At 40.3% G+C, this 13,059-nt stretch overlaps 1 long non-coding RNA gene across 1 annotated transcript; it reads right to left on the bottom strand.

The window, feature by feature from the left end:
- Positions 1-10,036: 10,036 nt before the first annotated feature.
- Positions 10,037-13,059, bottom strand: LOC135280950 (uncharacterized). The gene is made up of 2 exons (XR_010347752.1): positions 12,098-13,059; positions 10,037-10,573 (listed from the first exon to the last, which is right to left on the bottom strand). It is a non-coding gene; the product is annotated as an uncharacterized LOC135280950 (long non-coding RNA).

The following is a 13,059-nucleotide window of genomic DNA, read 5'->3' as shown; positions in this document are numbered from 1 at the left end:
TGACAGTGTCTTCTCTTTCTTTATCACTCACAGTTAGACAACTAAGAGAAAAAAAAAGGAAAAGAAAACAATCAAAAACTAACAAATGACTGGCTACCACACTTGAGGCAGGTTTCAACCAAGCTGTCCCTGTGCCATCACTTTCTACAAACCTACTGTGTTAGACCAGACATGTTGGTATTTAGGTCATTTATCTCTCCAAAATACAGATTATTTCATTTAATGCAACAGATAAAGCTTAACTGCATAACAGCCATGACAACATTGCACAAGATTGTAGAAGCACCAAAACCAGAGATCACAACTCAGTGACTCACACAGAAAAGCAGGGGAGCAGCAATGTGAGGAAATGGTGCAAGGTACAGTGGCATTGATTCACCTCTGGGATGGGCTTTTAGGGGAACACACATCTTGCTCTGCCAGAACCAGTGCTTGGTTGGCCTTTTTTCTACTTCATGTTTCTCATGGGTATGATTCACTCTCAACCCTCACAGATAAGGAGCCTTTGTTCTAAAAGTTTGAAGTTTTCTAGGGTCTGACTCCATAAAAGAGTCAGGAACAAGCTGAGCCTTTCAGTTCCCACAGATTTCCAGGGGCGTTTGGCACCTGGCAGACTCGAGTTATTCAGGCAGCAGCATACAGAAATAATTAGCTCACACACCGCCTTTCTCAGGGATATGTTACCTGCCTAATTGGCAGCTGGAGCAGAACTTCTGCTCCTTCAGCTCATCAGACAGCTCAGAGAGCTCAGAAACAGCCTCAGTCTGTGCCTTAGCTGTACCTGCCAGTGTGCAGGATACAAATGGCATTACTGTCCCCTCTCATGGAGAACAAGAACAAAAGGAAGAGGCAAACCCGTTCCTCGCTCCTAAGGGCGAGATGCTGTGATTACTGGGGAGAATGTGACAAGGAGACTGGCAGTATGGTCTCCCTGGCATCAACAGAACCTCTGTGGTGTGTTCCCTATCCCAGTAAATTTTAGATTAGTTGCTTTGTTGCAGGTGACCTCTGCATTGAGCACCAGGCTTGCTCCAGTGCATGTGGAGTGCAGCAAAGTGGTGCTCACTTCACTCTCAGTGATCAAATTGCAATCAAATGTGTGCAACCAGCTGTCTAGGCCCAAGAAAGTTCATTCAGCCTCTCCAGTCAAGGCAACAGTAGAGAAAGAGTATCTCTGTGAAACTCTTACTTCAGATTCTCTTGCTTGTCAGAACTATGTTTGATTCTGATTCTGACAAAAAGCAAGTAACTGAGTTGGGGGGTTCACTCCCTTTTCTTGTAACTGTAGAAACATGGAGCAGACTGGGGGAGGAGGATCATATAGTAGCAGAAGTTCTAACTATTTTCCAAAAGCAGGGCTGACTAATGATTGTTGTAATCAAAAGTTAGAAAGTCTGCAGCCTTATGTCAAGTGCACACAGATGGCTGTTTCAAAGCACCTCCCAAGCCACAGGTTAAAAGCTTAATCACAGAGGTCCCAGTGAAGGCTGACAGAGCTTTTTCTGGAATAATCTGAAGAAAGAGTTCCTGCTCTCTACACATACCAACAACATCACAAAGACCTCTGTAGGGAGCTCATCAAGATACTGCACCTGAACACCACAGTGTCATTTTGGGGTCATTAAGGCATTCCAAGGTTCCTGAGTCAGTGAAGAGATTTCAGTCTGTTCCACCTGCAGCATTTATTTTCTCAAAGAATATCCTACAGTATTCACACACATATACAGAAATGCACTTTAGTTTGATGTTATCACTAGTAACCTCCCAAGAGCTTGAGCAAAATTCTTGCATCAGTGATACTGCAGCAACCACTGGACTTGTCTCCAGTCTTTAGTCTGGTTAGCTCACAGCTGTTCCTCTTAGTTCCTGGGCTGTCAGTATCTGAAAGCTGCTGGGAATTAAGTCTGATAATCTAAAGATGACTATATTTTTTCTAGACTAACCTTATATTTTTTTTCTTTTTTCTTTTTTTTTTTCTAAAATAAGTACACGTGGCACTGAACAGATTTTATATTTAGTTTTGTTTAAAAAGTAAATAATGATGGACACTGAAAGAGTATCAATATGTTTGAATGTTACTAGTAGTTCTAAAAGGGTTGTTTGTTTTTCTGACAGCAGTTGATATTTTTTATTTTATTTTAATTTTTAGATTATATGTTCTTTAAGGTACTGATTTCGTCCAACTCCTGTTTGCAAAGCACCAAGTACAGTTTAGTTCCCCACTGCACACACATACCACACATCTCATCCTGTGTCTCAGAGCACTTCCAAAGATAAGCAAATGCCATGCTTTAGAGAAACTGATCTGAGGTGCAAGCTGGTCTTTAGGAATTAGGCAGGACTAAGGAATAAAGCCTAGGATAGCCAGTTTGCCTATCTAACAGACTACAATGTTCTCAACACTTATTTTAAGGACTCAGAACACAAATTGTCATCAGTTTTGAACCTACAGAACTCATTAATCAGCAAGAATTACACTAAAGAGAAAACAGATCACTTAGGTATCCTCTCAAAAATATTTTCAACACCTTCTGGGGGTCAGCAATCTAAGAACCTGCACAATAAAAGGGTCATCTCTGACAGAATGGGGTATCTGATATGGCTCAAAGGATGGGAATACACATGGATAATCTTGTGTCTGAGTTATCATCCTCAGTGGAACACTGCCCTGTTCTCCGGGGGCACTGCAGACTGCACTGGTCTCCAAAGGGACGGATGTGCTGCTCCTGACAAATACAAAACACAGCAGCACCAGGGCTGCAGAGCTGCAGAATAGGGTGCAGATTTCTTTTCCCAGCCTTCCCAGCATTCCCCTTCCATTCACAGTGGAGCTGAATTTACCCTTCAGCTAGAGTCCTCATTGAATTCAAGAGATAATTAAGCTGGCATTTAATTTCCTCTGATGGAAGTCATAGTCATAGGATTTAAAATATTTAGTACTTATCAGCAGCATTTTTAAAGGGTCTTTGGATGAGAGTAGAGAGGAACGTTAGGAGTAGGGGAGTAGCTGGGATGAATGACTGCAGGAATATGGAATCTTCTCCTCCTTGGCCTGAAGTGACAATGAAATCTAATCCTTCCTAAAGTGTATGCAAAGCCCTTGATCTCTCTGACAGTGCTATACTACATGCATTTTATTGGTGGGTGGCTGCTTGTTATTGCTCTCATCTTTCTGGCCTGCTCTAATTCCCCATGAAACAGCAGAAGGTTTCCCATTTCCTGCAGTGAGAGTTGAGCAAAAATCTTAAGTTAGATTTGTTTTCCAGTTAATAGGCTGAGGGCTGGGTTTTTGTTTGTTTGTTTCGAAACACTAAGTAAAAAAAAATATGCTTGGTAATCTTTATATCCTCTCCCAGTCAAATCCAGCATGCCCCACTCTTGGTTGCATCCTATAAACAGGTTGTTTTGGGTTTTTTGCTCAAATAAGAATGGCCTTTGCAACTCCTGAGAAAACTGAGCAGAGGGTGGGAGGTGATTTTTAATGATAATAAAGACAGGGACTCTGTCAGAGCCCTGAGTACAATATGGAATGATGATTTTGTGTGCCTTTTGAGGACGTGGTTCTGTAACAAGTGAGAATGGATAATGGCTATCTTCCATCAGCCTTCCGGCTTAAACATGGCAAGTTACCTGCCCTGGGCAATAGTGTTCAAGGTGTATGTTTGGCATAGCTCCCCAGGGACACCTCAGAAGAGCTGCAAGGACAGAAGCATGTCCTGAGTAACAGCTTGCTCTGCCTTTCCCTCCTCATGGCCGATGGTCCCCAAGCCAAAGGCGTGAGCGACTGTCGAGATGAGGCACAGGGAAATGCTGCTTCCCCCGGGTATTGACCTCTGCTGCAGGCCCTTCTGTTTGGAACTGCATTCCTGAGGTGTGATATGAGCTGGGCAAGTGTGTACACCGGTGGATGAGACGTGTATGAAGTGTTTTGGTGGTATGATTTCTGTTATTCCACATGAGCAGCACTGACTTTTGTTTTTGATCGTACAGCTTGTTATTTGCTCTATGCAGTTAGTCATGGTTGGCTGTGCACTTTTGTGCTTGGTGTTTTAACTCCATAGTACTTCAGTACAAAGGAAATTTAAAAAACAACAATGAAAATGTTTCTAATCTGTTCTTAATTAAGTAGAACTCAATAATTGATTTATGAGAAGAAGGAAAACCAAACAAAGTGGTTGCTAACATAAAAATACAACTTATTTAAGGCCCAAATTTTCCTTTATTTGTGATAGCCAGAATGTAGGAGAGCCTGAATACCTATGAAGTTTTATCCAACAACACACAGTAAATGAGAAGAAAATTACCCTGGATAAAACACTTTATGCTCCTCACTACAATATATTAAATATATATTTGTGCATTAAAATAGATAATTTAAACATGCTTATGTACTTTTGTTTGTGATTATATGTGCAGCATAAATTTCCTTTCTCTAAACCACTGAAAATTGTTAAAAATATTTAAGGACAATAATAGTAAAGTCAATGTTATCTAATTCCCTATTTTAAAATGTTCTGTTTCCAACCCCACCCCAACCCAATATAACTGTATTTGAACAGGCTGGAAATAGATCAGAATTTTTAAAATTTATTAAGGCTTAAAGATAGGAGGTCTTTACATGTGGTTCAAAACAAAGCAGACATGTTTAAATAGGATAGGGAGAAAAAAAATCGAAATGTGACATCTGCTTGTGGTAATCCAATTGCTTCAGCTGAACTTTATTGCCTTCTATTTTTATAAAATGACAATTTATTGCAAACCAAACTTGACCTCCTCCTATAAGAAGACAAAACATAAAGTAAAAGAGGTGCAGAATTTTTTCTTGTTAAGAAGTTCCCATCCAGTGCAACACAGCAACTATACTTTAACCATGTGAATGAAAGTTCAACCCCACTGAGAAGCTGTAAAATTGGGAACTGTTTACAAGATGCACTAGAAATGCTGTAGTTAAATATCTGGCAAGAAGAGACTACAGCTCCCATGTACAATACATGGTAGGAGTAAACAATTACATGAGAACAGAAATGCAATAGTTCCTTGCAAAAGAAAAGTCACCCAGCCCAAGGCTAGGCAGTCAATTTATGCTGCTCACTTCAACATAAATACTCTTATTATTGTGAAATACTTGTTGCATGTGATCAACACAGCACTGAGAAATATGTTGCTACTATTTCAATGTTTCTTCTAACTCATAGACAAAACAACCCAGGGCCAGAATGTTAATAGCACTGACTTAGTAAAAATATACCAGAAAGGATGAGGTTTTTCTGATGTTTTTTGAAAATGTGATCTCAACTGGTCGCAATTATCTTGAATATCACCTTTGGAGTCATTTGGAAACTGCTTTTGAAATATCAACAGATCTACCAGACTGTTGTGAATACTTACAAAAGTAAGCTTCTTGTTAAGGAGGAAGGACACTGTCAAGGCTTTAACAACCTTATGTGCAAAATTTCGCAGCAGATTTTGCAGGCACCCAAAGGGCAAGTGTAAGGCTTCTGTGCCTTAAGGATTTCTGTCTCTTCCCTTAGCATCAGTTGTACTCCTAACTGCTGTGTTTGCACAACAGCTGAAGAAAAAGTTTCCACACATATTTCAAAAATATTGTGAAAACATTTTTGTGAACAAGAGTTTGTGAGAAATTAGAGACTTAATAGAGACTTTCAGGATTTTTTTTTGCTATTTTCTTTTAAATTTTGGTTAACCAAAAACCCCTTTGTTTCTACAAACAGAAGTCCTTAATATTTTTTTCAGTTGAAGAATTAAGACAAAATGGCAGTTTTGCAAGATCTATAAAAAGGGACCAGTACTGGCTTTTTAAAATGGACCCAAACTTTTCTTGTTTATATATATATATATATATATACACACGCATATATATAATCATTATATGTAACCAGTTTACTTAAATGTTATGTATATGCTTGTGTGTTTCTGTGTGTGTGAATGGATTCAAACTACACACATTTGTGTCTATGTACATGTGAATATATGTACACAAATGATCTGTCTGCCAAACTGAAAACAGAAGCACCTGTAATCTCAATACACAAATGTTTTAAGTGCCAAACTAGGTCACCTGTCTTGGTGACAAACTAAATATAAAAAAATCTCTGTGTTTCCCAGATCTAACACAAAACATCTTAAAGTGCACAGACAGACAACTTCTCAAAGCAGAGGATTGCCTATGTAAATCTCCATTTCTGGGAATGTTCTGAAGCACTTTGATCTTAGCCACATGAACTATATTCTTCTCCAGTCACTTTGGGACTCTGATGCTCCCTTCCTCCCAAGGAGAGGACACCCTACCCAGTAGATGTTCAGGGATTTTTACTGCTTTGAGCAAGATACAACATACTGGTGAAGGAGGAACCCTTGCCAACAAAAATCTGCTTTTTTCTCAGTAGCTAAGACTGGAGACTAACTTCTTCCTCTGCATCTTACTTCAGAGAAAGCAAGATGCTTTCTTGCTTTCTTGCTTTCTTGCTTTCTTGCTTTCTTGCTTTCTTGCTTTCTTGCTTTCTTGCTACAGCCTGGTCCACCAGGCTGTGGTCTGTGCTGAAACAGGCCGTCATACACCTCTGCAACTCATCCTCCTCACTTTGAACAGATCTACATTTACTAAATTACTGAGACAGGAATATGATTCCTGTTACCTGGTGCTTAGAGTACTTGCCAGCTAGGATAGAAAAAGTCTAGTGTTCCAAGTAATTTCCTTATAAAAGTGAAATATCAGTATCAGCTGATGATGAGGCAGTCACTCGTGTTCACTTTTGTACTTTCTGAACCACTGAATATTAAAATATTCTGTAAAAACTGGAATGTTTTCCATGGAGATAAAACGTAGTCTAGTGACTTCCATGTTTCGGTGGCTAAAGCATTCTTTGGAGGTGTAAAGTTATATTCTGTCTCCTATTAAGAGATATTGTCAATGCAACAAAAATTCATAGTGATCTTACCCTATGCAGTTCTTTACAGTTCAGTCTGGCTTGCAAAAGCACGTGGAAAGCTGAGCAGCTGAATGTGAGGTAGGTGTATCACCCTCCCCACAAGGAAATGTCTTCTTCCTGAGGAGGAAACTACCTTCCTTCATGACTACTGCACTTGAGTGATAAACTTCTCTCTGAGCAACAGATGATGTAATCCTCAGAAATGTATGACCATGACATAGAGCCTTTACAGAAAGGCTCATTTCCATGGATTCAGTCAGGAGGAGACTGTATTGCAACAAAGAACTTCAGTTTGATTTCCTTCTTAGTCATATTAATAAAGGGAGTATTTTGCTTTTCTCCTTAATCTAGAAGTTGTGTTGTAACACCACGTAGAGCTTCAAACTTCTGTGGCCTCTCAGCTCTGTTTTTACTTCTATATTTGCTTTTCCTGGTTCAATCTTTTATTTTTGCTTGATAATTAGGATCTATTTAAATTCATTCCATCATTTTGCGGAGAGAAAAAAGTTGAACAAAATTTAAGAACAAAAAGGGTGAGTCCATTGGAAATAAAATTAGCAGCTTATTTTATTGCTTAAGTCCTTCACCAAGGAATAATTTGTGCAATATTGCTGAAAGCCAAAGAAATCTTAAAACAAAAAGAGTCAATAGTTTGATAAAACCCAGACCTCCTGTGTTGTGCAATTAAAGGTTAGACAGGGTGATAAGAGCTTTAATTTACCTTTGGGAGATATTAATCAGATTTTGGATTAACTTAAAATATGTTTCCTGCGCATTTCTTGCCAGGTGAAAGTCCTTCAATGTTTCCTCTGGTGCAGAGGAAGAGATAACACTTTCTCAAAGTGTGGGGAACACCACAAACCCAGATATGCTATCAGGAGGCTTTCTGTAAACTCCATAATTCTGTGATTTTCCTTCTAGCAGCCAGGAAAGCCGGGGGTACAAATTCCCATATGTGCTAGTTCAGTGTGAGTTCTGTTATTATTAATTATTTATACAGCGCCGTGCGTGTGCAGGCCCCTTTATGGACAGAAGGAAATATCCCCCAGGAGCTTGCAAACCGAACAGCCCAGTGGAACAAACACTTCTTTAGCTTTCCTAGGATGTACTACCTGGAATAATCCACCCATGTCAGTGGGCTACTTAGGTGCTGGTAAGTGCTCTGCTGGGTAGGAAGTGTTTGCAGGATTAGGCTGTAGTTAAACCATGAAGTGATGATGGGTGATGAGGGAAGGGAGGGCAAGCATTCCAGCAACAAGATCACGCTGTTGCTTTCGTTATAACGAAGGTGTCAAGGGGCCAGGGCATTTTTAATGCTTTATGTTATTTGTGATCCTGTTGCTGAGAAGGAAAGGCTCAGCTTTACAGGCCACACGGAAGAAATGAACTGCTCATTTCTTCCTCAATGAGAGGAAGAAGACTGGCTTCGAGCAGAGGGAGAGACAGAGCCTGTTACATGAGGAAGAAGACTCCAGAGGTAAGGAGGGATGCACGAGATGCTGACCAGACACTCAGAGAGTCTCCAACCTCTGCTGCAGCTAACATGTGTCCACTACATCCTTGACAGCTTTTTTTTTTCTTTAATTGAGGGCATTTTCTGAAGTTTCCCAGTACATTTCCAGCTCTTGGCAAGTCCCAGGCACATCTGTGACATTTAGCTGATAGCCTCCTTAGTGAAGGGAAGGTTGCCAATGAATCCTTGTGCAACTGTTTATGCTACAAACCAAAGTATACAACCGCCAGTTTCACTCTTACAACACAGAGAGCATTTTTCCTCCTTAATTGAAAGTGTGGAACACAACAAAGCCTTTAAATACCGAGAAAACAATCAGCTGAAACAAGGAGTAAGAAAGACATCAAGGATGACAGGCAGTAGGCCCTCTGCCCAGTGAGACAGGCAGGCAGGGCATGCTCTGTTTTTGAAGGGAACCTACAGACTTTGGGAAGAATATAGGATATGGGGGTCAGAGGAGGGGTTGCTCTAGGATTTCAAGGCATTTCAGATAAATATTGAAGGGATGCTGCCTTCCAAGAGAAAGCACAGGTCGAGATGTGGCTCCAGAGCAAGCCAGCAGTAGCAGAGAAGGCTGAGTTGCTGGGCTGGTCTCAGTGGAAATTTTTCCTGGAAGGCTTTTTCAGGTGAAGGCTTTTGCACAGAGATATGAGATTGTTGCTCTTCAGGCACAAGCCTGCAGCAGAAACAGGTTGAACATCAACACCTCCACCCCACCAAGAGTTTTAGGGACAGGCCAAGTGGCTGGGGAAAAGCCCTACATTTCTGATGGGTAGTGTAGGAACCTGTGAATTCACTGCAGGCTGGCTTTTCTGACAGCTTCAAGAGTTAAAATCTGGGAGAAAAAAAAATTATTATGAAATTAACAAAATAACAGGGAAATTCAAACAGGAGATTAGGTTTCAGTCACTTTCTGCAGCATGAATATTTTGAATTTTCTGCATTTTGTGGGAACCAAATGGGTGTCACAATGGTTAAATGAACTGAGAGACACCTCGCCCCTACACTTGGAGGGTGAGGATGGCACTTGCACAGAAACAGACGTCACCAACCCTCACTTTTCTGAATCCCCACCCCCCCACCTTAATCCCTCTGTGATTTGTGAGACTCTTCTCTTTCCTGAGTTAGTCTGTGATACGTGACTAAATTCATTTCCATACATTTTTTAAAGTTTTTAAATAATTCTGACAGATCACAAAGGGCACTTGAAGCAAACAGATATGTGTAGGCAGATCCACAGATTATGGAACTCAGATACTCTTAATTTTGTCTGCCCTTTTTAGTATTTAACCTGTTCCAGACAGTATTACTGTTTTCTCTTACAAGTTTCACATTTTTTAACCTAAATTTTTGTACTTTCTTAGTAATATGCTTTGAATTCTACATAAAAAGAACTTGTGACATAAACAGCAAGATCTTCCTGCCTGAAAAATCTTTTACATATGACAAATACAAAACTAGCCAGGAGATGGTCTGGCTCTGAGCTCATTTTCCATACTGTACAGACAGCTTTTGATGTAAGAACCATACTGTACAGAGAGCTTTTGATGATATATTTACTCAGAGCATCTGATACTTGAGATCAGGCTTTTATTGGTACACTGGGCTGTCAGTCACAGCAAAGTGAGCCATTGTCCTCAGAGGTGACCAGCACACCTCTCCCCTCACAAAGGCATGTTTTCAAAGCATGAGTGGCACCACATGTGCTTCAGCTGTAACACATGCAGAATAGCACGAGATGCACCACCAAGCAGCTCTCTCCAGCTTGCAGTCAAAGATGGGGCTGATGCTCCACAGACTTTGAGGTGGCTCCTGGTACTCACTGCCCCTCAACAGGCAGGTCTTGGAGGTGCCTGATGTGCTGGAATCCGTGTTGGCCTGGTCTAGTATGCCATGAGTTGTGAACAGTCCTCCACAGTGGAGTGGAGGGTCCAGATAGATTAAAGAAGATGCAGTAGCCCTGAGTGAGGAAAGGAACGGTCTTTCAAACTCATCAGATGGCTGTGGTGTTCCTGCCACCAGCCCTGGGAGCATCTTGGCCCCAAGACACAGCAGCAGCCAAGAGGGAAATTCACCAGGAACAACTGTCCTCACCTTCTTCCTTCTGGCCCTGGAGAATAAATGTGACATGGGACATCACATTAGAACCAGGCAAATAAAGCCTCTGAGTGCATTTCTGCTTCTCCTGACATCCCTTCCAGGCTGCAGTTATAGAATTTTATACAAGCTTTTGTACTGAATTGCCAACACAAATCCCAAGAGATTCTGTCTCAAAAGTATGCCTAAAGAGGGAATATGGTCTGGATGTAATTTAGCTGCCATTGCCCAGCAATTCCATAGATCTCTTTGACTTGTGACATTAAATATATGGAACAAGCACATGAATGGATTAACGTACACAGTCCTATAATTAGATATGTTATTAAATTTGCTAAGTAGTTGGGGGGAAAGGGGCTTGTTTGCCATCTGTTTAAAAAGTATCTCTCTTTCCACTGAAATCTGGATATAAAAAACCCCAGACATGTGGGCATGACTGCCTTACATACATTACTGGGATTATTTCCCTTGAGTTAACCAAGACAGGCATGATTCATATACCAGTAGAATGTTGTGCAAAAATGTACATAACATTTTTTCACATAATGTTCCTTTTCCTTCCCATTATAAATTATGAATCATGTAAACATCATGAATTACAGAGTTTTTTGTTGGTCTGGGGTTTTTATTTTTTCCCCATGACCCAAAAAACTACTTAATAGAAGAGTAATTATAACAGGCAGTATGGTAAATTCTGTCATGAAAATTATTTTTTAATTCTACTCTTGTCACTATGTAACCACACAGTCATTTGCTTTAATTTCCCTAGAAAACTTGAAATAATCAAACTGTGATTTTAGAACGCAAACACACACACACACATTTCTGAATACAGAACATGTTTGTATCATGAGAAAGAAAAATTGGCACTGGTTAGAAAAGAGATACATATTAAATATATAATCATTAGCCTCAGCTATGTGGAAATTGTCTAAAAGTATGAAAACAAGCTGAGCTCTAAGTAGCTTAGAGTAAGGCCCTGGTTCACAAGCTCTTCAGTAGAGCTCTGTCACTCGATCAGGAGACTCACGAAAGCTTGTACTGTAAGAGCACAAGAAAAAGAAGCACCCAAACTGAAAGATTCCAGAGTATGGGAAGCTCTCCAAAAGTGCAACTGAGCAGTTGTTTAAGCCAATATTTCTGTGTAGAGCCTTACCTTTAATGCCACATTTCTTTAAAGAGATGAGCAAGCACTTGTAATTTCCAGTGAATCGTTTACATCAGTGTCTGCAGCATGCAGAATGTTTCATAAGCTTTTTTTTTTTTTTTCCAACAGTGCATATGATAGCAGTAAAAAAGCATGGGTGAAAGCAAGGGAACCTGGATCTGAGCAGTTTTTCCATTTGCCTCAGGCTAACTGAAAGGATGTTCCGTTAGCTCAGAGGCAGAGGGACCCTCTGGAACATTATGAGTTTGGGGGTCAGTCACACATCTGCGATAATTTATCTGTGATAAATGCAAAAGTCACAATAAAGCAAAGGAGAAGGCACAGCATAAACCAAGAGAGGAACATAAAGAGAAGGGAGCTGTAAGGTACCTCAACACGTACAGTCTAACTCCAGTCTTCCCATAGAGTCATTGGAGAGGGTTAAGCTTTCAGCGTGGGTGCTCTGAGTCACTGCCTGGAGGAGCTCAAGAGGTGATTATTTATACAGCACATTAACCACACAGGACTATATAGGAGGTCTAAAGTTCAGGATCTGAACATGAATACTCCCCAGAAGGTGTGGAGTTTGCATTTCTTTCTATTTGCCACTATCCCCATGGTGCCTGTGAGCTCCTCCAAGCCACAATATAGAAGATGAAGAAACTTTCTAATTTACACCAGACAGAAACAACTCCTATCAGGGATCAAGACTGAAGTTTCTCTTCCTAAGTCTTCCTCTCTGGCAGTGGTAAAGACCAAGTTATATGTTGGATGTTTGTCTGTGCACAAAATAAAGTGGTCAAGATAAACTAGCTGGGTATTTATTTGTGTGCAAAGAAAGTTAAAACCTAAAAAGAAACTCCCTACTAAGGACCGTCATCCATCTGTTTTTCTTTAGGATGCTTTAACATTAGCTAAATATCACTTATTTACACCTGAAGAAGTTAAATGATCTTGTTCCCATGAACTCTCTTACAAATGCTGTCCTGGCCTGTGATTTATATAAAAGTAGCTGTTCCCTTAATTTTATTCACAATAGCTTCATTCTTACCGTATGAACCTGCTTTGTCAGTATTCGCTTTGATTTATGGAAGATTTCAAACTACCAAAATAACTATCCCTTTTCTTTTCATTAAAGCTAATCCCCACAAAGACACTTTCATCTGCTGATTAGTCATGCTTCAGCAATCCTTGCTAACCAGAGGCTAAGTTATTGATGTGTTAAAGATGTAATCGCAGAGATTCAAGACCACTGAAGAAAATTCAACGTGTTGTTTGACAGTGTCAGAATTTAGCAGTGTCTTGGCTTTTTTGAACCAGCCAGGGTAGTACATGCTCAGCAGCATGGTCAG

The sequence above is a fragment of the Passer domesticus genome, chromosome 1 (genome assembly GCF_036417665.1).
Source record: "Passer domesticus isolate bPasDom1 chromosome 1, bPasDom1.hap1, whole genome shotgun sequence".
Lineage (NCBI taxonomy): Eukaryota > Metazoa > Chordata > Aves > Passeriformes > Passeridae > Passer > Passer domesticus.
Note: the sequence above shows the minus strand (reverse complement) of the source record. Positions and strands in the feature narration are given on the sequence as shown.